General features: G+C 38.8%; 1 protein-coding gene across 9 annotated transcripts in view; it reads right to left on the reverse strand.

Moving 5' to 3' along the window:
- Positions 1–27,979, reverse strand: part of APBB2 (amyloid beta precursor protein binding family B member 2) — a 416,082-nt gene that overhangs the window by 387,383 nt on the left and 720 nt on the right. The gene's annotated exons all lie outside the window — the stretch shown is intronic.

The raw sequence follows: 27,979 nt of genomic DNA on the forward strand, positions 1-27,979 counted from the left end.
AGTAAAGCTTGAGGTAGAATTTTATTTCGTAATAAATGTAGATTTTGTATAGTAAAAGGAGAAAATAATTTTTAGTAAGGAAGAAATTCTTCCTCATTCAAGTTAGGGGGAATATCCTGGATTGTCATAAAGAAATTTCTATGCAAAGTGTTCCCTTAGCACAACCAGACTAATTTAAGGTATTTAACAGGGACAAACTACAGATAGGAATCACATCTTTGGAATCTTAAGCTCAAAGCCCTTCTCCACCCTGCCCCAGGACAGGAAGATGTAGCATCTGCCAAATAGCCAGAAAACACCAAACTGCTTAGGAAATGTTCTTTCCAATCAAATGCACAGAAGAAGAAAAAAATGGACAAAATGTAATCACTAGAGATAAGAAAGACCTGTGGTGACAGTGCATTGAGAGTCAGAGAGCATGAATTTTGAGTCACAGTGCTGACATGATAATCTGTGTGACCCTGACCTCTCAAGCTTCCTCAACTACAAAACAGGGAATGGACACACCTGAGTTCATTAGGACAGGAAATTCCAGGGTAAGTCAACTCCTACTTCTATTAAAGTGGCCCAAGGCACTGAGTGTTAGGTGACTCATCCAGGGCCTTAAGAGATTGATCCCTGTTATCTTTCCTCTTACCTCTTTTGCTATCTGCAAAATAAGAATAATGACACTGACAAAGCTATAACTTTGGGACTCCCACCATGCCATGACTTTCTCGTCCCAACCCATCTTCCTCTCCTATCGAGATTGCACCCACACTCCCATTGCCACTGAGAATGCTGGCTTTGGATGGCAGTGCTGCTTGCTTCCCACTCTTCCCTCCACTTCTCCCCCACAGATTTTTCCCAAGATGCCAAAATTCCCAGGTATGGCTCAGAATACTTTAAGTACTTATCATTGCTTTTTGAAAAGCACTAGAAGTTTAGATGGATTATTGATCATTCATCAGAACAAATATTTATTGAGCACTTGGTGCAAGGAACTTAACTTTGGGTGGGAGAATTTTAATAATTGCAAAATATTGGGGTTTCTTTCCTCTATCTAATGAAAAAGTCAAGAAGTCAGGAAGCTCTGAAATAAAATCCTGTCTCTAATAGCCTCCCTAGCTATGAAATCATGGACAAGAGATTATTTAACCTCTTAGTTTGCTCATCAGTAAATAAAGAGAGTTGGGGGTTGGGAGTAGGCTAGATGGCCTCTAAGGTCCCTTCTGGCTCTAAATCAAGAGCTATTTAATCCTTCAAGATACAATACTCCTGTCCTTCCATATTTTTTGTTCTGGCAGTAAAAAAAAAAAATAAACCTCCAGTATTTCTATCCAATACAAAGTCACCTTCTCCCTATAGGCTATTTAGCATATACATAGCAATTCATGCTTAAAATATGCTTCACGGTAATTTATAAATAATTCTTTACAACTGTCCACGAAACCTTCCCAATTATAGAAATGCCACAAGCAATCATAACTCCAATACTTGCCTCTGCAAAAGATTTCTAAGCTGATAATAGGGATTTGAAATTTTCAACATTAGCATAAGACCTCTTTTCTTATTTGCTCCAACAATAGAGCCATTATCAACTCTATGAATACTTCTTAATCACCCTATTTATCAAATGTCAAATTGGATAAAATAGAACACAGGATAAGGGCATTTAACAATAAGCACAAAAAGATGACCAAATTCATCACTACTTCTTGGTTGCTCAGTTGAACAGTGAAATTAACTTTGGTATATTCAATTCAATGTCTCATGGCTGGCGGCGGTGGCTAAAGCCAGGTCTATTAAAAATCAAGTTTTCTTGACAGGCATAAAGGAGAAGAGAGTTCAAGCTGTATCCTGTTGATATTGAAGTTTAATGACAGATTAGTTATGCAGCTTGCAAAATACACTGAGCTAAAAGTTATAATTCTCAAAAAGTCCCTTCTCTCTCTTCTTAAAAAAAATCTGATTGTTCATTTCCTACTAATGCAAGATTGCAAATTTCTTGAGGAAAATCCATGTTTTGTCCACTTGTGACTACATCAGCCCTTTCTTGAGGTAGTAAAAGCACAGCAGTAATAACAAATTGCTTCATAATTTGAGATTCATGAGCCTGTGGGACAGGCAAGTCAAATGTAAAAATTTAATGACTCCATAATGGTGGATTTTGTGTTCATTTGTTTAAGTTGTAAAAGCAAAGTTAACCAAGCATCCTTTTTCATTAGCACTAGAAATTTCGCCCTTGGTCCCCTTTATGTGGCCATATTCCTGGTTGATGCCATTTGTGCAAAACCACTTAACCTGAGGATGTCAAAGAACAAGCAGCTGGCCACCTGAGGACAATAAAATCTTGATTAAACTAGAATCCAACTAACTGGAGCCTATGACCTATCAGTATTTTTTTAAAGGAATTTAAGGATTCCAATTTAAGAAATTAGACTGGCATCACTGAGAAAATGTAAATTTAAAGCACAAAGAAGTTGGATGAAATCCCTGTGATTGGACTGACCTAAGAATAACCAAAGTCCAAGTTGACATTTGAATGAACTGGTTATAAATATTAAGGTGGTGTGGGAGTCAGACACATTCAATCCCACTTTGGATGTCTAATATACTTAGGGGTTAGGATGAGGGCATTGAGATGGAAGGTGGCAGAGAAGCTGGCATGAATCTTGAAATCAGCTCTTGATCCCCCACCACCCCCAAGCTACCTTAGAGGGAAAAAGCAAGTATAATACATTTTAAGAGAGGGGAAAGAGTCCAATAACAGTGGATACAAAAATGTAACTCTAGTTAACTAAATGGTTCAAACTTTTTAAGGTCAGAGAAATGGACAGAAACCTGGTGACTAGACTAAATAGAACTGTATGAGTACTGTACTCAAGGGTAACCTCTCGTCTCTAATTGTTACACCTGTACATTAATGTCAATTCTGGGTCCTGCGAAACCTACTTTAGGAAACAGAATCTTCTTCCTGGCACTTCCCATACATCTTACCCAGTCCCACTGAGCCAAAGATCCTCCCCAAATATGCTTAGTGTTGCTATCTCAGTTAATAAAATGCCCTTTTCTCTGAAATGTCCAATAAAAATATAGGAATAATGATCAAACAAAGCACTTAGGACAACACAACATATACTGAATTTAAAAATTTTTTGTTTTAGGACTATGAGACCAGAGTTCCTTGAATGGTGAATTCACATAAAATACCAGCCTCAAGTCTTTAATATACTTTTATAGGGCAGCTAAGTAGCTCATTGGGTTGAGAACCAGGCCTAGAGCCAGACAGACAGGGACACCTGGGTTCAAATGTGAACTCGGACCCTTCTTAGTTGTGTGACCCTGAGCAAGTCACTGTTGCCTAACCCTTACTCGTTTCTGCCTTGGACCCCAATCCTTAGTATTGCTGCTAAGTTAGAAGGTAAGGATTTTTTAAAAAATATATTCTTTTAGGAATAATGAACTAGAGGGATTCCATGTGAACTAGAATGACCTCCAGGAATTGATGCAAAGTGAGAGGAGCAGAACCAGGAGAACACTGTATACAGAGACTGATACACTGTGGTACAATTGAATATTATGGACTTCTCTACTACCATCAATACAATGATCCAGGACAATACAGAAGAACTTATGAGAAAAACGCTATTCACATCTAGAAAGAAATGTGGGAGTAGAAACACAGAAGAAAAATATATGATCAATTACATGGTTCGATGGGAACATGATTGGGGATATAGACTCCAAATGAGCACCCTGGTGCAATTATCAATAATATGGAAAAAGGTCTTGATCAATGACACATGTAAAACCCAGTGGAGTTGCTCGTTGGTTACCGGAAGGGATCGGGAGGAGGGAAGGGAAAGAACATGATTCATGTAACCATGGAAAAAATTATAAATTAATTAGATAAAAATTTTCAAATCAAAAAAAGAAAAAATATTCTTTTATAAATTGCATCTAATTCTTTCATCATTTTTGTCATTAGATTGCAAGTTCCCCAAAGGCAAGATTCATTTTTGAATCTCAAGCAAGCAGTATGCTTCATTGTGCTAATTGTGTTGAATTGAACTAAATCTCCAGTGTGACACTGGGGAACAACAATGACAATAACATTATTAACAACAATAATAATAATTACAAGCATCTGTCTAAAGCTTAAGGTTTGCAAGGCCCTTTCCTTACAAATATCAATTAATTTTAATATCATCACAACTTTAGGAGGTGCTATTCTTATCCTCATTTCAAAGATCAAGGCAGGCAGAGGTTAAGTGACTTACTCAAGAGTAAAACAGCTAGTAAGTATGTGAGGCAATATTTGAACTGAGTCTTCCTGACTCAGTATCCAACAGTCTGCACAGTTCTTTGGGCCTCAGTTTCCTCTTCTGTAATTTGATGTTGAATTAGCTTGCCTCGGAGGCACCCACAATCCCATGAATCTAAAACTATCTTTTACAAGTGGAGGTATTGCTCAACTTGCCCAACATCCTACAGCTGCTCAGCATGATTCACTTGGAAGATCCCAAGAATGCAGTCATTTCCCATTACTAAAAGAATTTCCTTGGGATTTCCTTCCTTCCTAGTTCCCCGGCTCCCCCCTCAGCAAAGCTAAAGACAAAAGAAAAGTCCCTTGCCAGAAGCAAAAAGAGGGAAGGAAGGCAGCAGGAGTGACACACACACTAGCTGACTGACAGAGAGCTTTGAGCAGTCTGGAGCACCCTCACACAGGGCCACTGGAATGCCTCCCAATTTGGAGTCAATGACCTAATTACTTTAGTTCCCTTATCTGCTGAAGGGAGTGTCCAAAGCCTCACTCTAGATGACTAGCAAACAGCCTAAGGGTTAAGGTTGCTCCACCATGACTCAAAACGAAGGAAGAGATTTTTCCTCCTTCCAGCCAGTCCATTTCAGTAACCACAGTTACTAACCTGCTCCCCCAAGTCCCATCCAGCAACAACGGCCATGTTATCCAATAATGACAACAGGAACCGCACACACCACTTAAGATCTAAGCCAAGGTTCTTAACCTTTTGTGTCATGAAATTCTTGGGCCATCTGGTGAGCCAGGCTATGAATTCTCCCTCAGAATATGGTTTTTAAACGCCTAAGAGAAAACACAATGCAGGTTTCAATATGTAATAAATAAATAAATAAACAAGTTAGCAGACTGCAAGTTAAGAACTCAGGATGTCCCAGCATCTTGTGGAGAAAGAGTGCTGGATTTGCCATCACAGGGCACGAATTCAAACCCCACATCCTCTTGCACTTCATTTAACTCTTCTGAGGCTGTTTCTTTATCTGTAAAAATGAAGGTATTGAACTAGATCTTCCAGCTCTCCATTTGTAACTTTATGATCACCTTTCAATTAAACAATCAACAAAGCCAACATTGTACGGAGCTGCCAGGTGGCTCAGTCTTGTGGTCAAACCTGGCCTCAGACACCTCCTATGTGTTTGTGACCCTGGGCAAGTCACTTAATCCCAATTGCCTAGTCTTTACCATTCTTGTCTTGGAATGATTACACAGTATTCTTGTCCTCATTTCACAGAAGAGGAACCAAAGCAGGCAGAGGTTAAGTGACTTACTCAAGGTAACACAGTATTACACAGTAATATACACTACTCATTCTAAGACAGAAGCTAAGAGTTTAAAAAATAAAAAAATAGATACTATACCAGTTCATGGGACTACAACAATGAAAGGAATGTAACAGAGGAGCTGACATCCTATGGGGAAAACATGTACAGATGAGAATGTGCAGATTAGACACAAAGTAATTTCTAGAGGAAAGCATTAGCAGCTTGCTTGGGGTAGAAAGGAGTAGGAAAGACTAAAAGATTCTAAAGAAACCATAGATTCCAAGAGACAGGGGTGAGTATCCCAGAGCCAAGCTGAGTGACTCCAGGATGGTGCGCACTTAATAGATTGAATAAATTGAATTAATGTTCACAAGGCAAATGAGAAATTTATTTTTAAAGGTCAAATTAGTATCCTCTCCATTTTCACTCTTCTCCAGTAACAAAACTAAATGCTAGAAGAAAGGAAGTCAGTTTAGGAAAAACCACACTGGCATCTTGATGGAGGATGGATTGGAGAGGGGAGAAATGAGGCAGGGAGACCAATGAGATGGCTTCTTTAATAGTGTAGCTGAGAGCTGATGAGGCCAGAACTAATGGGGTGACCATATAAATTGAAAGATGAAGACAAATGCAAAAAAAAAATGGATAAAGAAATGACAAGATTTGGCAACTGATTAATTGAGATACTCAGCGTCTCAGCTTCTCTCAATCTCTTCTAAACTCTCTGTACTTTATCCTCTGACCTCATCATTCAACTGATTATCATCCTGTTTACCAGTGATCTCTTAATTGCCAAATTTAATGGCCCGTTCTCAATCATTCTTCTTGAGCTCTTATTCTCCTCCTGGACATTCTCAAGGGTTTTTTTGTTTTTTTTTTGTTTTTTTTTTGTTTTGGTTGGTTTTTGTTTTTTTAAACTCTCACCTTCTATCTTGGAGTCAATACTGTGTATTGGCTCCAAGGTAGATGTAGCAGTCCACACCTAGCTATGGACAAGGGAGACAGTTAGAATGTACAGAGTGGCTTAGAAGAGAGCATGCTCAGTCTTGGCTAGTAAAGCCTCTAACCCTTGATCCCAGCTTCCCCCAGGTTAGGCCAGAAAACAAGTTTCTTTGTGTTCACCTGGATAAGATAAACCACACCTATATCTTGTCGTAATTTACAATTACCCAATGGCAATACACTATGTAATTCATCAATATGTATTGGGTATATTTGCATGTCAAAGACATTAAAAGAAGCCACAGCAGTCACCTCCCCTCTCTTGGATCTTACCTCTCTCCTATGTCTGTCCATCTTTGATTCCTTTCCTTCTCTATCTCTCTCACCTGGGACCTGGCCTTCAGCCAGGCACTTTCTTTTCTCTATTATGTCTCCGACCTGTGTGGTATTAAATTTGGATCTCTGGATGGATCATGCCTTTGTGTCATCCAAAGATCGGAGTTCTGCTGTGGCTCCATTGTAATCAATTCGGCCTGGTTTCTGACTCATTTCTGCCATCTCATACCTGGCTCCATCACACCCCTCGCAGAATCCAATCTACTATCTTTTCTTTCTCTCTCTCTCTCTCTCTCTCTCTCTCTCCTTGAGGCATTCACAGAGACTGCCTCAGTAGAAGAGTAGTAAGGGCTAGGCAATGGGGGTGAAGTGACTTGCCCAGGGTCACACAGCTAGCATTCTCAAGGTTTTTGTGACACTGTTCTCTCCCAATTCCGCTTCTAGCCATCCAACCTTTATATCAATTTCCTTTGCTGGATCTTTATCTCCATTATAGCCAGCAACTGTGGGTTTATGTCAAGCCTCTCCTGTTAGCCTTCTCTCTCTCTATGCTTTCTCACTTAGTGATGGTATCTGCTCCCATGGATTCAATTCTCTTATTGAAGCAAATGATTCCACAGAGACCTATATTATCCAGCCCCAGTCTCTCTCCTGGGCTCCAGTCCTATATTACAGGGGGCACTGGACATTCCAAGTCTGAGGCATCAGGTCTGAAGCATCAGTAATTTGGATGTCATCTTCAATTCCTCACTCTCATCTCCTCCTCCTGAGTCAATCCTTTGCCAAATTGAACTCCCCAACATCTGTGAACATCCCTTCCCTCCACACACAGAGGACTTCATCACCATTGTTAAGAGTACCGAAATAGCATCCTCACTGGCCATCCTCCACACAGACTTGCCTCCCTCCTACTCAGTATACTCCAGAAGCTCCCTACTATCTCTAGGTTCAATTGTGAAATACTCTGGCCTCAAAAGATCTTACTAACCTGATCCCTTTCTACATTTTCTATCTTTTTGTACATTAGTTCCCTCCAGGAACTCTATGGTCCAGCCACACTGCCCTCCTGCTCTGCATACAGGATTCATCTCCTATGCCTTGGCTCTCACTGTCCCCCATGCGGGACATTGAATCATATATATATATATATATATATATATATATATATATATATATATATATATATATATATATATATATATATATATGTCAGCATGTGTTTATATATACACATGGTGCCCCCCACTAGAATATAAGGTCCTCAAGGGTAGGGAATGATTTGTTGTTGTTGCTGGCTTTTTCTCCATATCCCCAAGGTTCAGAATGCCCAACAAGAGAAAACACTCAAAAAATGCTTGTTGGTTTATTGATTCCCCAAAATTAAATGCTTTCTTCAACCTGAAATTATCATGTATTAGACTTATCTGCTTAGATATAAAAGTAGAATATAAGCTTCTTGAAAGAAGAAACAGGATACGGCTAGGTAGCTCAAGTGGATTGAGAGCCAGGCCCAGAGACAGGAGGTCCTGGGTTCAAATATGACCTCAGATACTTCCCAGCTGTGTGATCCTGGGCAAGCCACTTCACCCCCATTGCCTAGCCCTTACCACTCTTCTGCGTTGGAGCTAATACACAGTATTGACTCCAAGATGGATGGTAAGGGTTTAAAAAAAAAATAAGAAGAAACAGTTTCCTTTTTGTCATGGCATCCCAAAGCCAAGCTTGGTAACTTGAGAATGGTGGGCACTTAACAGATTTAATAAATTGAATTAATGTTCACAAGGCAAATGAGAAATTTATTTTTAAAGGTCAAATTAGTATCCTCTCCATTTTCACTCTTCTCCAGTAACAAAACTAAATGCAATAAGAAAAGGAGTCTGTTAGCTACAGGACTTTTACATATATTAGCTGCAAAACCTATCAGAAAAACTAGGGTTGGATAGCAGAATTAAATTACAGTCCCAGGTCAACCACAGCATTCCATGAATATCTCCTAGTTTTCCCTTTTAAGCACAGAGGATACTATATTTATCCACATAATTTCCTCCACCCTCATTTTTCAACCAGTTTTAACACTAAAACAGGCCAAGGGTCTCCTGACAGTGACAGATCTAGTCTCTTTAATAATATACTAGAATTCTTCATAGTTTTAAACAATTAAAGCTTTAAAAAAAAACTTTCAAGTTTAGAGTTTAGTTTAGAATAAGTCAGATAGGGTTTATATAGTGGTTTAAAGAATTTAGATTTCACCTTTTCCCCTTTCCCTTTCCTTCATCCCTTTTATGTTAAAATAAATTCAATATTTATATGTTTTTCCCTCTGATTTACTTTCCCTCCCCCATCCGAATTATATTTTCTTATAACAAAAAGTTTTAATCACTTAAAACTGCCCCAAGACCTCTGGGACATCTTGGATGAATCTCTTTCCTCCCCAAACTATTTGCTGCCATGTGGTAAATTCCTTGTGGAGGGGTTCTGCTGATCTGTTGTCTGTGATGACTTTTATACCCGGTGCAATTCAGAGCCTCCATTTTCTATAGCCACAGTCCTTTTCTGAAGACTGCTACAGGCTCAGCATCCCTAAAAGGTAGTGTGGGAGGTATGTGTGGGAGAGGAGGAGATGATTTACTTCCTCATCCAAGTTGAGAGAGGGGGAAATTACACAAGGAAATATGGCATTGCCAAATACAGAGAAACTCTGTAAGTGGAATTTTATTTTTTAATGAAATATCCTTTGAACTCCTCAAAGAAATATAACTCAAAGCTATATATAGTAACATTCAAATGATATTCCAATAACAATAAAGGCTGGTAAATTCAGTCTGATGTATGTGCATTATATCAATGTATATAATATACTCTTACACACATTTATTGGGGACTTCCTCTCCATTACTTTTAACATTCAATGTCCCCTCCCCCAAACCCTTACCTTCCATCTTAGAATCAATAGGGAAAAGAGTGGTAAAGGCTAGGCAATTGGAATTAAGTGACTTGCCCAGGGTCACACAGCTAGAAAGTATCTGAAGTCATATTTGAACCCAGGATCTTCTGACTCTCAATCCACCGAGCCACCCAGCTGTATCCTCTGAAAGATCTTTTGATCACACTGAAATGGATATTCCCCCCCTAACCTCCACCCTAGGGAAATGGCAACCCTCCATACCTTCTCATCCCATGCAACTCTTCATGTTTGCCCATAAATCCTCCTTGGAAAAATCTACTCAGTGTACTCAAGCCTCCCTCTCCATTCTTTTGGTATCAAGGGGATAGCAATGTCCCACTTGGGTTGCCCATTTTATTTTATTATTATTTTTTTTTATAAAAACCCTTATCTTCCGTCTTGATTGACTCCAAGGCAGAAGAGTGGTAAGGGCTAGGTAATGGGGGTCAAGTGACTTGCCCAGGGTCACACAGCTAGGAAGTGGCTGAGGCTGGATTTGAACCTAGGACCTCCTGTCTCTAGGCCTGGCTCTCAATCCACTGAGCTACCCAGCTGCCCCCAGGGTTGCCCATTTTTACTTTTTTTTAATGTTTTATTGTCATGCAAAACACTTCCATATTGGTCATTGCTGTAAAAGCAAAGTCATCTATAACCAAAATCCCAAAATAAAACCATAAATACACTGATGTGAAAGATGACTCCAACAGTTCTTTTTCTAGAGGTGGATAGCCTCCCTATCATATCTTTCAAAATTGTCTCAGATCATTGCATTGGTGAGAGTAGCCAAGTTTTCACAGATTATCCAATATTGCTGTATCTGTGTACAATGTTCTCCCAGTTCTGCTTATTTCGCTCTGTTTCAGTTCCTGCAGATCTTTCCTGCTTTTTCTGAAATCATCCTGCTTGTCATTTCTTATAGCACAATCCATTACCAACATGGACCACAATTTGTTCAGCCATTTCCCAACTGATGGACATGAGTTGCCCATTTTTAAACTACATTAACAAGATTTCATCCTATTAAATGAAAAAAAGTAATTTACAGCATTTGGATATTTGAGTTTAATATTTTTTTAAGTGGCAGACTGAATTGGAGGTGGAGGCAAGTCTTTTGGAAAAACCCCAATAACCCATCATCCCCTCCAGGTTCTCCACTACTCCACTAGTAACACTTGGTTCTCCAATTAAGAAAGAGCTGGTTGGAATATTCCACTTGTATGTTACAGCTCTGAGCTTTGCTTGGAAAGCAGTCATGCGAGCCATCCTTTTTAACCTCAGAGCACTCAGGAGAAGCAGACTGCTGTTTTAACTAAGATCTCCTGCATGCCAGCCAACAGTACTACTCATGAAAGCCCATGATGGCTTTCAAGCATTTTTTAAAGACTATAATTGGGCAGGCTGTTGGTTCAAAACATATATTGATGTCACTAGATAATCTGGAGACAATTACCTTTCAAACCAAAATGGTCTTTAAATTGATTGCTTAAAGATACAGGTGGTTTACCAGATTTACAAACAAGACCATGTTGGCTCAACATGTTTATTATTTATTTTTCTTAATCAGCAATCTGTATGCAGCTATGTGCCAATTTTAACCTACTTTAATGATTTTCCCTATATCTAAAAAATTGGTTGGTTTTTTTGTTACTTTACAATATTACTACCTCATTTATATGGTAATTTGCAGTGTAATTAAATTTAATTCAATGAACATTTGTTCACTGCCCATGATGTGTAAGGCACTGCGCTGGTTTACAAAAGTCTGTACAATTATTTTATCCCTATTTTAGAGAAGATGAAACTGAGGCACACTATTCTTAGTAACGGGTCCCATGCTTAAAGCAAGATTCTAAGTGGGCAGTAATAAGTAACAACAAGCAAATCAAACTTGGGAACTGGGTGAGATTTTTTAAAAATCATTTTTTCTAAAGACTAGCATTTAGTTTGATTATTTCACTATATGGTGACCTGAACAGGCATCAAATAAACCACAGATTTAAAACTTACTCCCTTCTTATTTAAGCAAATAGCATCCCTTGAAGCAAGGCACTTAATCAAATGAAAAAAACAGTCCTGTTAATTGCAAGTCCTTAAAGGGGCTCTTACACTTTTCCACAGTAGTAGGTAAGAATCCTTCAGTTTAAACTAAACTCTGGCAGAGTCCTTATAGTAAAATACTCTAAACACTTGTTTTAATGTGTTTTAAAACAAAACACAGGGGCAGCTAGGTGGCTCAATGGATAGAGATCCATGACCTCAGATACTTCCTAATTGTGTGACCCTAAGCAAGTCACTTAATCTCAATTGCCCAGCCCTTACTGCTCTTCTGCTGTGGAACTTATACTTACTATTAATTCTAAGATGGAAGGTAAGAATTTAAAAAACACACACACTATAAATATAAAGTTCATTTAGAAAGGATAAATGTGGGGCATTTAAGGATTCCTTGTATCACTGAGAAATAGTGATCTTACTTGTAGAGTGCATTCCCAAAGCACCCAGAGCAATGGTTAGACATTTCAAAAAGGACTAATGTAAGGAACAACTTCCTAAGACTGACAGCCTTCGAAAGAATGACAGGGTGACCTCTAAAGGGAGTGGGTTCCTCTTCACTGGAAATCTTCAAGCAGAGATTGGGTGACTGACATGTAGGTCACAGGAGGGTTGAGTCCTTTCAATCTAGGCTGAACCAGATCATTGCTGAGATCTCTTCCAATTCTCAGATGCCATGATCATAAACTCAATGGCAAATTTCAGGGGAAATGGCTCTTTCTTTTATCGTAGGCTCATAGCTCAGTGCTAAAAGCGATCCTTCATGTCTATAAAATTCAACCCAGTGAGGCTAAGTTACTTGGACAAGGTCACACAAGTAATAAGCAGCAAAGCCAGGATTCAAAGTCAAGTCTTTTGACTCTAGAGGTAATACTACTTCCACCCTGCTACAGTAAATCCCTGACATCCCTCTGACAGTCTCACTGCAGGTTATTATTGATGACAAGCATTTGATAAGCACCTACCAAATTATATCAGTCACCTACATGGCACAGTGGAAAGGGCAATGGATTTGGGAGTCAGAAAGACCTGAGTTCATATCCTGTCTCTGACACTAACTATATGACCCTTAGCAAGTCACTTAACCTCTCAGCCTTGGTTTCCCCATCAGCAAAATGGGGATAATAATAGCACTATTTCCTGGGATAGTTGTGATAATCAAATGAGACAACCTATGTAATATGCTTTGTAAATATTAAAGCACTATCTATACATATGTTTATAAATATATATAAATCTATTTATAACCATTTAAATCTATAACTATTTTTGTTGCTATTGTTACTATGTGCCCAATTTTACATTACCTATGGGAGTTACAAATTCAAAAAGGAGATAGTTTCCATCCTGAAGAAGTTTACATTCTAAAGGGCAGATAAGTAAGGATGAGGTAGATTAAAAAATAATCACTCAATGACTGGACCTAAAAGAAACCAGAAACTAGAGGAATCAAGAAAAGTTTCTTTTTTGTAAATACATCATTATTTATTTCATTAAATATTTCTCAATTACATGTTGGTGCTGGTATACCATTGCGCTATAAGAAATGATAAGGAAATAAGGAATAATGAATCAATGGATTTCAATAAGAACTGGGAAAATCTACATGAACTGATGTGAAGTGAAATAAGCAGAACCAGGAAAACATTATACACAGTAACTGAAATATTATGGGACAATCAAAAATGGTTGACTTTGCTACTAAAAGCAATGCAATGATCCAGGACAATGCTGAGGGATTTATGAAAAAGAATGCTATCTACATCTACAGAAAGAACTGTGGGAGTAGAAAACATATGATTTTATCACTTGGTTATACAGGTATATGATTTGGGGTTTTGGTTTTAAAAGATTACTCTATAACAAAAATGAATAATAAGGAAATAGTTTTGAACCAGGGGAATTGCTTGTCAACTCTGGGAGGGGGGGAGAGAAGGGCGAGAAGACAACAAAAATCAAGTTACCATGGAAAAAATTTTAAATTAAATTAAAAATTATAATCAAAAAAGAAATAATCAAGATGGTTTTATAAAAAGATGGAAAGATCTGCAGGAATTAATGCAAAGTAAAATAAGCAGAACCAAGAGAACATTGTACACGGTAACAGCAATATTGGATAATGATCAAATGTGAAAACGTGGCTATTCTCAGCAATGCAGTGACCTGGGACAACTGACTTATGATGAGGAATACCATCCACCTCCGGAGAAAGAACAGTTGAGTGGCATGGATGCAGATCAAAACATACTACCTTTCATATCAATGTATTTACAGTTTTGGTTTGAGGTTTTGGTTTTGTATGAATGTGCTCTTACAACAATGACCAATATTGAAGTATGTTGCATGATAATAAAAATAAAATTGTTTTTAAAAGAGATGTCATTGATTCAAAGAAATTATTTTCCCCTCCTATTTCAACAGAGTTATAATTATTAAATCCCATATTAAGAGCAGAAGTGTCCTTAGAGGATACTCTCATTTTACAGTTAAGGAAACTCAAGTCCAGGTGAAATGACCTTCTAAAGGTAACAGGTAGAAAATGAAAGAGGTGGGATTTGAACCAAGCTCCTTTGACTTCAATTGCAATATTGTCTCCTTATGCACTAAGTACCATTTGCAGCTATGTACAGTGATACAGAAAATTCAAGTGGCGAATCCAGATCATTCAAAATCCAAATTTTTCTCCCAAGAAGAGTCAAATCCAAATTTTTGCATTATGTCAGGTTAAAAATGTGACTCAGTTTTCTAAAACCCATAGACAATTACAACATAACTGCATGATGAATACCTCCTTGGGATCAGCTGACTCCTCTGCAGAGCCCAGCAACTGGATCAGATGATCTTCATAGGAACATAAGATCATAGATTTAAAACTGGAAGGAAATCTAATCCAATCCCCTTATTTTACAGATCAGGAAATATGCTCAGAGGAGTTAAGTGACTTGTCTGTAGTCACACATAGCTAGTAAACGACAGAGATAGGATTTGAACCCAGGGCATCTTCTTCCAAGAGCCAACACTCTATTGCTTCTCTTCAAAGTCCCTTCCTGCACTGTATCCAACAACCCTAGATTACAATCAATCATCAATAAAAAACACCTTCCCTTCTGTTTCAGTTACAACTCTAAGACAGAAGGGCAAGAGGGCTAGGCAAATGGGATTAAGAGACTTATCTAGGGTTTCAAAAGGAGGAAGTGACTGATGCAGATTTGAACCCAAGTCATGCCAATTCTGCTGCTCTGTCCACTGTGCCACCTAGCTGCCCCTAGATTACAATTAATTAAAGTGGAGCTAAACAAATTCGTTTTGGATCTAGGAGCCAGTCCAAAAAATCCAGGACACGATAAATTTTTCAGCTTTCAAAAAAAAAAGAAAAGAAAAAAAGGTAGTATCTTGCCAAAAGGTTACTAGTTCTGAACCGTGGATAGAAATTTAAATTAACATCAATAATGTTCTGCAAATCGATCTAAAATAATTATCTGTCAAGGAGCACAAAGAAAGATGGCAAACCTGACCAGGACATCTCTTGGGCCATATAACGGTCAGGCAGAAGCCCTGATGCTCCTCTTCCCGCTTTCCCCATAACTAGATCCCTTCTCCTCCCAAGCTTCCCCCCTGGGGCAGTCGCTTGATTCCATCACAAGTCTTTGAATTTCTTTTCAGGTTATCATTAATGAAAGTAGAACACAAATGTGCATCATCCAAAAGGAATAAGTAAACTTTTATAATGTAAGGTAAAATTGATCAAAACATAATGGGTACATGAATCAAATATTCTAAATTAATTAATTAAACTTTCAATTAAAAAAAACATAATTGGTACAAGAGGCAGCAAGATAGCTCAGTGGACTGAGAGCCAGATGGGAGATTCTGGGGTCAGATCTGGACTCAGACACTTCCTAGCTGTGTGACCCTGGGCAAATCACTTAACCCCCATTGCCTAGTCCTTACCACTCTTCTTAGAACCAATACAAATTATTCAGTTCTAAGACAGAAGGATTAAAAAAAAAACAATAATGACTATACATTGGAATTACAAAGGCTTATAAATTACTAACTTAATAGAATCATAGATTCAAAGCTAGAAGAAACCTTCAAAAAGATTCTAGTCCAACAGTTTTTTATGTCACAGACCCCATTAGCAGTCTGATGAAGTATATGGACCCCTTCTCAGAATACTGTCTATTTGTTTATTTACTGTCTATTCATAAAAGGAAATGTTGAATTTCAATTAGGTCAGTGAAAATGAATATTCAATTTTTTTTCCTATCTATGTTAACAGATCCCCTCAGATTTTTCCACAAAGTGCTTCATGGATCCAAAGTTAAGAACATCTCATCCTGTTCAAGCCCTTGAATTTAAAGATGAGGAAATTAAGGTCTAGAGAAGGTAACTGATCTGCCCAAGGTCGCGTAAGATAGCAAGGACTCCAGCAAATATATCCATCCTCTTCTGTAACCCTGGGAGCCTTCCCTTGTAACAAAGAATGAAAAATAAATTTTTAAAAAGCAGTTCAGCAAAAGGTGATTTTCTTCTTGATGGGAAATATTCATTGTCTGGGAGATTCGGGAGTCACTGTAGTCTCTGAAATGAATAAATCCTAGAGGTTAGGAATGAGCTCCTTAGATGATTTATTAGTTTCACAGAATTCCATCCAGAATTTTCTCCCAAAATTCTCAAGCTGGACTACATTGGGAAGCCTCTTATGGACAATGTGAAAAGACTAATTTTAGGCCAATTTTCAAAAAGTATCTGAATAGACCATTCTAGCCTATCTTGTGATTTTATAAAAGAGTAAACTAAGGGCCCAAGAAGTGACACGATTTTCCCTTGGGCATGCAGAAAGTAAATAGCAGAGCCTAGATTTGAATCTAGGGACAACTAGATGGTATAATAGATAGAGTACCAGACCTGGAGTCAGGAGTTCAAATCCAATCTCTGACCCTTACTAGCTTGATGTTCTTAAGCAAGTCCTTAACCCTGATGTCAAATACTCTCTACTTGACACTCTACTAACTGTGTGACTTTGGACAAGTCATTTAACTGTTGGAAGAGAATTTCTCTCTCCATTATATCGCTTTGTTTAACATCACTCAGAGACATAATGGGAAAAAAATTATCTTCCAACAATTCTGAAGTCAAATCTAGCCTCAGACCCTTTACTAGCTATGTGACCATGGACAAGTCACTTAACCCTATTTGCCTCAGTTTCCTCATGTGTAAAATGAGCTGGAGAAGGAAATGGCAAAGTGCTCCAGTATCTTTGCCAAGAAAATCCCAAATGGGATCACAAAAAGTTGGATACAAATTTAAAAAAATCTGAATCTAGTTTTTTTAGACTCCAAAATAAATGTGTTTTATACTGCCTTGGTCTCTAGGCTATTAACACGTTATGTGTTGGTATAGTGGTTTGTTTTTTTTAAAGTCTAAAACCAGTTTTTTAAATTTTGCTACCTTTGACAAACAAAAGTCACAATCAAAAGAAACAATAACAAATACATGAAGTAACCTCAGGTTATCCATCTAGTTTACCCCTATCATTGCAAGGTGGACCATGTTTATACACCATTCTCAGTTCCCTGGCTCTGGCTTTATGAGCATTTCCTAGAATCACAAGCCCAAAAGTCTTGTCTCTGGGATGTTTTGAGCAAGAAAAAGTAGCCATTGACTGCCAAAAATGAAAAAGTGCCAGGATCTATCATTCCATGGATCCTGACTCTTGTAGAATCCTCATTCACATTTCAATCGCTTCCCATTCTTAATACTGAAGACCTTCTGAGTTGTCCTTGGCCAGCCATCTCATCGTGCTCTATGCCTAATTGCTCTCTTGTTCCCAAAGCACTTAGTAAATTAGTCCATCCTGAAGCAAATTCTTCCTTCACTCCCAAACATTCCTATTCAGCTCTTTAAATTATGAGTCTATTCCAATGATCTTTCCATTTTTCAATACCTTTAGAGCTGCAAATAGTCTGCCCAGGCACCTTACAAGTCCCAATCTGCTGTCAAGAACACCAGAGAGACTTCTGACTACTGGGAAGGAACTATATGATGACAAGGGAACCCAAGAATAAGATTCTAAAGCCTCAAACTTTACTTCCCAGTCGTCCTCTTTTATTCCTCTCTTCTCTCAATCCATTAAGCCCACAATTTAAGGCTCAAAATCATCTTTGTATTTCGACCTGAAACCTTTGCCTTGCCTTTGACCAAATAAGAGACAACTACAGGTGAAATGGAGAGAGTGTTGATTCTAGAATCAGGAGACCTGATTTCCCATCTAGTCTCAAAACTTGCTAGTTATGTGACTTTGGGCAAATCACTTAACATTTTTCATCTCAGTTTCCTCATCTGTAAAATGAGCTAGAGAAGGAAATGGCCAACTACTCCAGTACCTTTGCCAAGAAAAACCTAAATGGGGTCACTGAGAATTGTATACGACTAATGAAATCAACAATCACATAACTGCCTCCAGGAAGTGATGCAGAGCGAGAGGAGCAGAACCAGGAGAACATTGTACACAGAGACTAACACACTGTGGTATAATCGAATATAATGGACTTCTCCATTAGTGGTGGTGTAATGTCCCTGCACAATCTGCAGGGATCAAGGAGAAAAAAACACTATCCAAAAGCAGAGGACAAACTGAGGGAATAGAAACACCGAGGAAAAGCAACTGCCTGACTACAATGGCTGAGGGGACATGACAGAGGAAAGACTCGGAGCGAACACTCTGATGCAAATACTAACAACATGGCAATGGGTTCAAGTCAAGAACACATATGATACCAGTGGAATCACGCGTCGGCCACGGGGGGTGGGAGGGAGGAAAAGAAAATGATCTTTGTCTTTAATGAAAAATGCATGGAAATGAACAAATAAAATACTATAAAATTAAAAAAATAAATAAATAAATAAATAGAATAAGTTAGACCAGAGATCCCCCCCCAAAAAAAAAACAATCACATAACTGATCAAATAGTCCCTGGCTTACTTCCTCTGTCCCCCATACACAATGCTCCATCTCCCATTTCCCCATCTTAGGGCAGCGAGGTGCTTCCTCTCTTCACCTCTACATCATAGAATTTCTGTGTTTCTTGAAGACTCAACTCAAGTGCCACCAGCCACCTGGGACCTGGCTTGATTCTCATTCATGTCTACTCCAAAATTACTTTGAAGTCTATTTTTACTTACTCATCGATGTAGTTGTTTCCTCCAACCAGGATGCCGGGTCCTTGAGGGCAGGGGATATTTCATCTTTGTCTCTAGATAAAGCACAGTACTGGGAACAGAACGAGGCCTCTTGAATAAATGAATCATCTCAATCTTAACATTCCTCAGGAAAAACCATGGGCAGTATTATACTTCAAAAGCCTGAGTCTGATATGCTAAAGAGTACAGAATTCCACAAAACAATCCAATTCAACAAATGTGTTAAAAATAAAATAAGAAGAATTATATTATTTAAGTGTGTCTGAGAAGAGATTTGAACTCATGTCTTCCTGAGATCAAGTCCTGAGCACTACCCACTATGTGCTAGGCTCTGAGGATACAGGGATGAAAAATTACGTAATCTTTTCCTTCTAGGAGTTTATAATCTTATAAAGATAAGGACATGACATACTATACACACACGGAAAAAAAAAAGCCCAGAATTAGGTAGACTGTACAAGGGTCGAAAGGAGCCTAAGATTTCAAAGCACAGGATGGCAGCCAGAGAATGCATCCTGAATGCATGTGGATGTTAGGAGGAGGGAGAAGGCAGGCTGGAGAACTGCTAGAAATCCCGTCTGGGATGAAGTGTTAGAATGACCAGAAAGGAAGGGCTGACTGGGGATGCTGGCTGATGCCAGAATTAAGGGACTTTTTAATTTTATCCCAGAAGCAACAGGACCTTGTCTGAGTTTTTCACCAAGCTAGCTAGCCGTGAGCACACCAATGAGTTAGGGAGAGAAGAAGGGAAAGATTAGGAGTGGAGAAGAGGGTTGAGAAACAATTAAAATAATCCAGGTGAATAAAGAAGGCCTGAATTCTCCAACTGGTCCTCCACATAGCTGCCAGGCTCTTGAAACACAGATGGGGTAGAAGTCTATTATAGAGTCCTCTCACACATGGGCTAAGCTAACTCTTTTGCCTTAAAAGGTACTCAAATGTCCCTCGGTCTTGATTGGCTCAGAAGTTGAGGATTCAATCCTTTGGCTCCTTGGTTTTCCAGAGCACAGAAAAGCCAAAGGAGTTTAGGATGATAGGACTGTGGATGGCCGGGCTGGCAGCATGACCAAGAATGAGAAGTGATATAACACTGACTCAATCCTGGGTCCATAGTGAATATTCTTGATGGATATTCTTTCCCCATTAGAGCTAAATAAATCACTTTGGGGAACTGCTCAGTGTTCCATGGCTGTCATTTCCATTTAAAATATCTAAGTGTCTAACTACCTAAATATCTAAAGAGTCTAAATATATTAAATATCAAAGAAACTAGCCTTTCCTACAACAAATATGAACAGAGACTCCAAACTAAAAAATACACATTTCTAAGTCTAGTCCTGAGGTCCAGTGGCTTAATGACTTGCCCAAGGTCAAGCAGCTAAGGAATTTTCTGAGAAAGGATTTGAACTCAAGTCCTTCCGATGGCTCAGTCATCTAACGTTTATCAGACATCTACTATGTGCTAGGAACTGTAAGGAATGCAAAGAGCAGCAAAAAATGGCCTCTACTATCAAGAAGCCTAATGGGAGAAGGGATACTCAATTATGTACAAGTAAGATGTGTAGAGGATAAACTGGGAGTAGTCACTGAAGGAAGGTACTAAGATGAAGAAGGACTAGGAAAAGTTTCTGGTAGAAGGTGGAACTTTGGCTGAGATTAAAAGGAAGGCAGGAAAGCCAAGAGGTGGAGAGGAGGAGGAAGACCTCTTCAGGCATGGGGGACAGCCAGCCAGTGAAAATGCAGGGAGTCAGAAGACTCTTGCGTGAGAAACAACAAGGAGGCCACTGTCTCTGGACAGTTGGGAGCGAACCAGTGTAAGAAGGTTGGAAAGGGGGTGGGGGGTGGGAGGGCAAATCACAAAAAGGTTTAAAAACCAAACAGGCTTTTGTATCTGATCCTGAAGGCAATAGCAAGCCACTTAAGTTTATTAAATAGGAAAATGACACGGTCAGACCTGCACTTTGGGAAGATTAATTTGACAGCTAGGCAGACTTAGTCAGAAAAGTCCGATGGCAGGCAGACCAGCCATGGGGCTATTACAATAATATAGGATGAGGAGGGCCTGGCACAGGGTGGTGGTAGTGCCAGAGGAGAAAAGGGAGCATATACCAGAGATGTCATGAAGATAGAAATGGCAAAACCTGACAACTGATTGGATAACCAGTTGGTAATGGGAGTGGGGGCAGTGATGAAAGAGAAGATTCCAAGATGGCACCTACGTTAGCTTGGGTGACTAGGAAAATAGTGGTATCCTCAATATTAACAGAAGTTAGGAAGAGGGGAAGGTTTGGGGGAGAAGGAAAGTAATAAGAGGCAAGCTTCGGCTTTGGAGTTTAAGATGTCTACAGGACATCCAGTTCCAGATGTTTCTTGGATGGTTGGAAAGGAAAGACTGGATGTTGGGGAAAAGATTACAATTAGGTGAGTAGATCTAAGAATGACTGACACACAAATGGTATTTGAAATCATGACAGCTGATGAGATCACTAAGGGAAATAACAGAGAAAGAGCATGAGGGAGCTTTAGGGGAATACCCATCATTAATGGGCAGGACCCAAACTAAGATCAAGCAAGGAGTCAGAGAAGGAGCAGTGTCACAAAAATCTAGAGAGAAAAGAGTCTTGAGGAGAAGAGAGTGATCAATAAGATCTAAGGCTGTAGAGAACTTAGGGAAAATGATCATTGAGAGAAAGCCATTTGCTTTGACAATTAAAAGAACCTTAGTAATATTAGAGAGAGAATTGAATGATGAGGTTGGAAACTGAATAGCAAAGAGTTAAGAAGAGAGTCAGAGAAAAGTAAGTGATGAATATAGCCACAAATGGAAAGATAAAGGATGATAGCTAGCAAGGATGGATATGTCAATGAAAGTTCTCATGTTTTGTTTTTTAATTCTCCAAGTTAGAAGAGACATGGGCACATTTGTAGGCAATCCTTCCCAATCTGATTCCCAACAGACCTTTCTAGTCTTACTCTCTTTTTCTCATATTCTCTGTACCAGTTATACTGGGTTGCTTGCAAGTTTCTGATAGAAGATATTTCATCTCCAGCCTTTAGATTTTTGCACATGTGTTACCAAAGGTTTTGGATGCACTGTCTCCTCAGTTCCACATTGCAAAAACCCAATTTCCTCCCAAGCACAGCTGAAGTACCACCTCTTCCTACCCAAGGCATTTCATGATGTTCCCACTTATTAGTATTTTCTCCCTTTGGAAACTCTACCAATATAAAAATTATGGATTCAGAGCCAGAGGGGACTCTAGAACCCAGAGGTTCAACCCATTCATTTTACAGGTGTTCAACTCAAGGCCCAGTATGATTCAATTATTTGCCCAGAATCAAACAGCTATGGAAGTTTTGAGAGAAGATTTGAACTCCAGTCCTCTTGATCTACAGATTTAGCATTTTAACCATTGCTCCAGCCATGTATTTTGTATATTCTTTATATTTATTACTATATTTGTACACAATTTGATTCCTCACTTGCCACCTCTCAGAATGTAAGGACGATGAAGGCAGGAACTATTTTGTTATTTATCTTTTTAGTCCTATCAGTCACTAGCCCAGTGCTTCTGTATTATGGTGTTGAGAGTTCTTTACCTGAATTCAGGTAATGGAATAATTAGAGAAGGGAAGTGGAAGTAAGAAATGTTATTGTGGTGGAACCCAGAGGATTTAACTACTTGGTTGAGTTCAACAAGCATTAACTCTAGTTTGTTGGAAGTAGGGAGAGAATTCGAGATGCTAGATGAAGATCCACATAGAGACATCCACCAATCAAAGGCACAGTCACAGCTAATGGAATCTCTTCTAGATCTCTAGCTTTTGGGGGCAGTGAATTTCTCTCTCAAAGTCTTAACTCTCTCCATGTTTATTTCTCAGCACCTTTTCCCTGTCAATGAAGACTTTTCCATGCCCTTCTCCTTACAAAGAGACCTGTAACCTAAGTTCCACCTCCTGTCAGAAGCTCAAAATATTACCTTACCTACTGTTTGTATATTTTTGGTGGGTTCAAGAACTTTTTGCCATTAGCCTGTCTCATTGAAGGTTAATGAAGTAAAAGAGCATGCACTTCTTGAAAGCAAAGTGCTCTAAAAATATTAAGTAGGATCACTTTCCTTTACTCTGCCCCATCATCAAACCTCCCCACCCACCCAAAAAAGGGCATTCTTTTTCCTGCCAATGATGAGTAGGCAAATTCCTAGGGCCAGCACTCTTACCACTGCAGCAGCTGAATGCAGTAAAACAGTCTCCTTTAGTGAGGGAAGCCCTATAAACAATGGGTAAAAAATTTGTGCTAAACAATATGAATAATTGCACTTCAGAAGTTAATATCTGCATTTCCATATATGAAGGGAAAAGGAGAAGAATGAAAGGAAGAGATGGTCTTTTAAAGTTTTCTATGTCCTAAAACAACCTACATAGAAACTCCTCTGCATTCTCAGTAGAATTGTCTTTTTCCATATTAGAACATCTCTAATAGTAGAAAATTGTCTCTTTTGCTATGATCCCCAAAAAAAAACAAAAACAAGGAGAATATTCATTCAACCAATGGAATCCAACCATTTCAGAACACTAAAAATTAATTTTGGAAATATCATTTTGCTAATAATAATAATAAAGGTAATAAAAAAAATAAAGCCAAAAAGAGGGCATTTGCTAAGGCAGATGAGGTCAGAGATATGGTTCAATGAAAAATAGCCATCAGAGAATTTATACTCAAATTTTGTCTCTGTCACTTCTAACTTGTGTGACCTCACATGAATTATTTGGTCTCTTTGGGCCTCAGTTGCCTCATTTTTAAGTTGAATGGGTGGGCTAGATAATCTCTAAGGTTCTTTGAATCAAAGAGTTTATCAATCCAATGTGGAGATCTGAAATATTTCTTCATTTCCTTCAAAAATATCTCTAATCTACCATGTTTGAGCTCTTAATTTTGCTTCCTTCTCACCTACTGGGAAAATCACAGATTTAGAGCTAAAAAGAAGCTTAGAGATAAGCTATTCTAATTCCTATTTTTTAGGTATGACAATTGAGGTCTAGATAGAATTAGTGACTTGCCATAGGTTCCATAAGCAGTAAATGATAGAATCCTGATCTGAACCCAGGACCTCTGATTTCAGATGAAGTCTCTATCAACACACAACATTAAAATTCAAAACACCCAAAATTCAATTCTATCCAACCAACATTTGTCACCTAATCCATACAAAACACTGTCCTAGGCACAAGGGTGATAGGAAGATTAAAATGACTTTGTTCTTACCCTCAAGACTCTTACAATCTAATAAGAGCAACATCTGAAAGAATCTCCTGAATTTACTTTAAGTATTTTTCCTTGTTGGTAGTAAAATAGTGTTGCTAAGCAATTGAAAACTAAATAGTTTCCTTGTTTGAAATGTAGCTTTTTTTCAAAGAATTCAAATCCTTTTGAAGACCTGATGTTTCAGTTTTAATCCTAAACAGAGGAAATCAAACCAAACTGTTTTAAAGAGAGAGGGGGGGAACTTGTTGAAAGACAGTAAAATCTGTTTAGAATATTTTCATATATCCTTGATATATGAATAATAATAACTGATAATAATAATAACTTGATATACGAATAATAAAAATAACTGATTTAAAACACACACAGATATACACACAGAGAGAGCATCTAAACGAAGGCTAACCTCTATGGAAGAGTCAATTTTCCCCTTATCCAAATGTTATTACCATTGCTCAAAACATTTCTGGATCTAATTCCTCTTTGAGAATTACTATCAGAACCCAAGGCACATTTATCTGAACACCCTCAGTAGCAGCAAATCTTTTTTCCTTTGAGAGTGGGTCATTGGGGAGAAAGAACAGCCAAAAGGCTTCTAAAAATCTTATGAGATAAAAAGTGAGCTGGATAATACCAATTTGGAGTTGTTGTTTTCTAGCCAGACTAATGAGACTAATTTTTCTCATGTTTCTTGTGAAATTGTAGACAATTCCAAATGAACTCCAAAAACTGTTTTGAGCAATAGAATAAGTATATAGCCTCCCACAGTGATTGCTTTGAATTATAACATCTTTCTTAATAAGCTCTGGAATTTTTGTTTTTTTTTAAGTAGTTATTACTTTATAAGTACACTGAGTACCTCTTTGTATAACAGACCCTGGAATGTTATTTTCTTGAGTTTTTCCTAGGATCCAGGAAAGCAATGTTATAGCAAATGTTCACTGTCTTCATTTAAAGGGATTCACATTTTTTTAAAAAGCAATCTTTTTACACAATCCATGATCAATGTAATCAATGCAATACAGTCAGAAAATAGTTAGGGTTTCAGTATTATTTGCTGAAAGGACAAGAAAAAGATTAAATATTAATGTGTGTGTGTGTGTACATATATACATATACTATATATAGTTAGGGGAAAGAACTCCATCAACATAAGCCAACATAAATAAAAGGTATTACTATAGATTAAGTTTGTTTTTATCTATGTAATTTGTTCTGAAGGGTTCTGCAATGAAAATACTAAGCCCTTCTTAAACAGTTTTGTAGGGTGAAGGTTAGAATAACTTTAATTTAATTATATTTCAATTAAATGTAGTAACTTTGTTTTGACCGACCGTAAAACTTGGTACAGTAAAATGCACAAAGGACCAGGAGTCAGAGGACCAAAATTTGAATCCCAAATCATTTGAATCATTTGCTAAAAACATTATTTTGTGGAAATCACTTCACATTTTGGGTCTCTGTAAAATGAGGGGCTTAAACACTAGATTATTACTAACTTTCCTTATGGCTCTAAATATTGAAATCCAATAGGGACACTGTTGAAGCTGAAAAAGGCTGTAGAGGTCATTATGTCCACCCTCCTCCTTTCAGATGAAGAACCTGAGACCAGGAGAGTTTAAGTGACTTGCCCAAGGTCACACAGCTAGGAAAAAGCAGGGACCAAATTTAAAATCAGATCTGTCTTCCTTCCAAGTCCAACATTCTATTCTGGGCCCCATCTATGCAACTGTCAAGACTGTGTACTTCCTCAACAGAAAGCAAGGGAACCAAAGGCTACGATAAGCATTATTTGTTAAAATGAAAACAAATGTAGTGAGGGAAAAATAAAGCTTCCTTTGGGGGAAAAAAAAGCACACCATTTTGAAACCCCTTGCAAAAGCTGAAAGCAAATATGATTTTAAGGTATGCCTCTTCAGCAATTTCATCCTCAGTTTATGTAGAGATTAAATTATTTTCTCAGGGTCACAAAGCAAATGACTAAAAACAATGATAAAGACAATAATAATGGAGGAATAGAAGTCAAGCCTCCTGACTCCCTGTGAAGTTCTTGCTAAATACTACTAGACCTTTGTATTCTACTGCCACCTGTGTTTCCTCAGAGTTTCCCAACACCTGAATTCTACAATCTTTCCTTGTGTTTATGACAAGTTTCATCTAATAGAAAAACAGCACCTTTTCCTAATCTTTATCAAGGTTGGTCAACAATTTATAAACACTGCTTTGGAGTTACAGGCTAAAAGCCCAGCAATACTGAAAAGCCCAATTCATGAAGAGCTCCAGGATCAATCTTTTAAATATTGCATTCCTGAAAGTCTGGCTACACCATATATCTTGACCAGCCTCAAATAGCATGCATCCTAGGCATTTAGGGAAGGATGCAAACTAAGATTACCAATTACCAAGAAAAATAACGAACCACACAAATCCCAAATCCAGTAGCAGTCACTATCGATTTAAAATCAGTCCCTATGAAAAAGGAAGTGGCTACAAATCAATGCCAGCTGGCATGAATAGTTGCCCCATTTCTGGGAAGTGACACTTCTGGCATCATTCTGGGGTAATGCTTTGGGTAGCTGAGCTAATGCATCTCCAAGAAATGTATCATCATGGCTAGGATCTTTCTCTCAAGCAAATTCTTTCTGATGCCTAAACCACTGTTCCCTTCTCAGAACTCCCTACATCTATGCCACACACACTTCATTTTTTTATATTTTTACCAACAAGCCGAAAATATTTGTGGCAGCCCCAGCTCCAAAATGACTTAACACTTGACTATTAAGCTGTCACAACTTTAAACGATAATTCCCCATCCCCATCAAAATCATTGAAAAAGATTAAAGAACAAGCTCTTTCCCGCTTTCTATGGGCATCAAGGCTATCTTGTATTGTCAGGGGCGGGCCCTCCATTCGGACAGAAATTATCTCCCTTCACCAGATAGATCAGATCACCCAAATGTCATACCTAGACTTCCACTCCCCCAACCCCCCTCCTCATCTTCCCCGATGAGGAGCAAAAGGTAATTCCAGCCCAGGTGGTGGCTTCTCCTAATCTGATCCCTTTCACACGGCCATTTTCTAGTTATAAATGCCTCTGAGGGGAGGATGAACTTTACCCCTCAGCATTTCGGATTGCCTAGGGTCAAGGCTGTAGGTATCCGGCACATTCATTTCCTTCAAACACAGCCGAGCCCAGCCCCGCAATCCAACTCTCAGCAAGGGCAGCGCAGCTGTGCGCACGGAGAGAGGTGGCATCCAGGCGCACAGCAGAGGCCGGGACTGGAGGGGAAATGGGGGGCATGCGGGGGGCAGGGCTGCGCTCTTTCCATCTCTGGCACACCATCACTTTTCCATTCCCCAGCCCCCACCTCCCAGAGCATTCTTTCCCCTTTCTGCCCAGCTCTCTGCCGAGCCCTCCCCCCAACCTCCACCGCCCCATCTCTCCGCAAAGCCCAAGCTGCCGAGGGGAAAGAGGAAAGCGGGTGGGGAGGCAGCCAGGAAACCCGATGGATCTCAATCCAGGAGCTATATGTGTCTGTGTATGTGTGTGTATGTGTGTGTGTGTGCGCCCACCCCAAGCCTTCAGGCTCTGCAGTGGCGCCGGCGGCAACAGAAAAGAGGTAAAAGGAACCAGGCACGTAGAGATCCCCAACTCCGTGGCCGGGGTAGGT

This window comes from Monodelphis domestica, chromosome 6, assembly GCF_027887165.1.
Source record: "Monodelphis domestica isolate mMonDom1 chromosome 6, mMonDom1.pri, whole genome shotgun sequence".
Lineage (NCBI taxonomy): Eukaryota > Metazoa > Chordata > Mammalia > Didelphimorphia > Didelphidae > Monodelphis > Monodelphis domestica.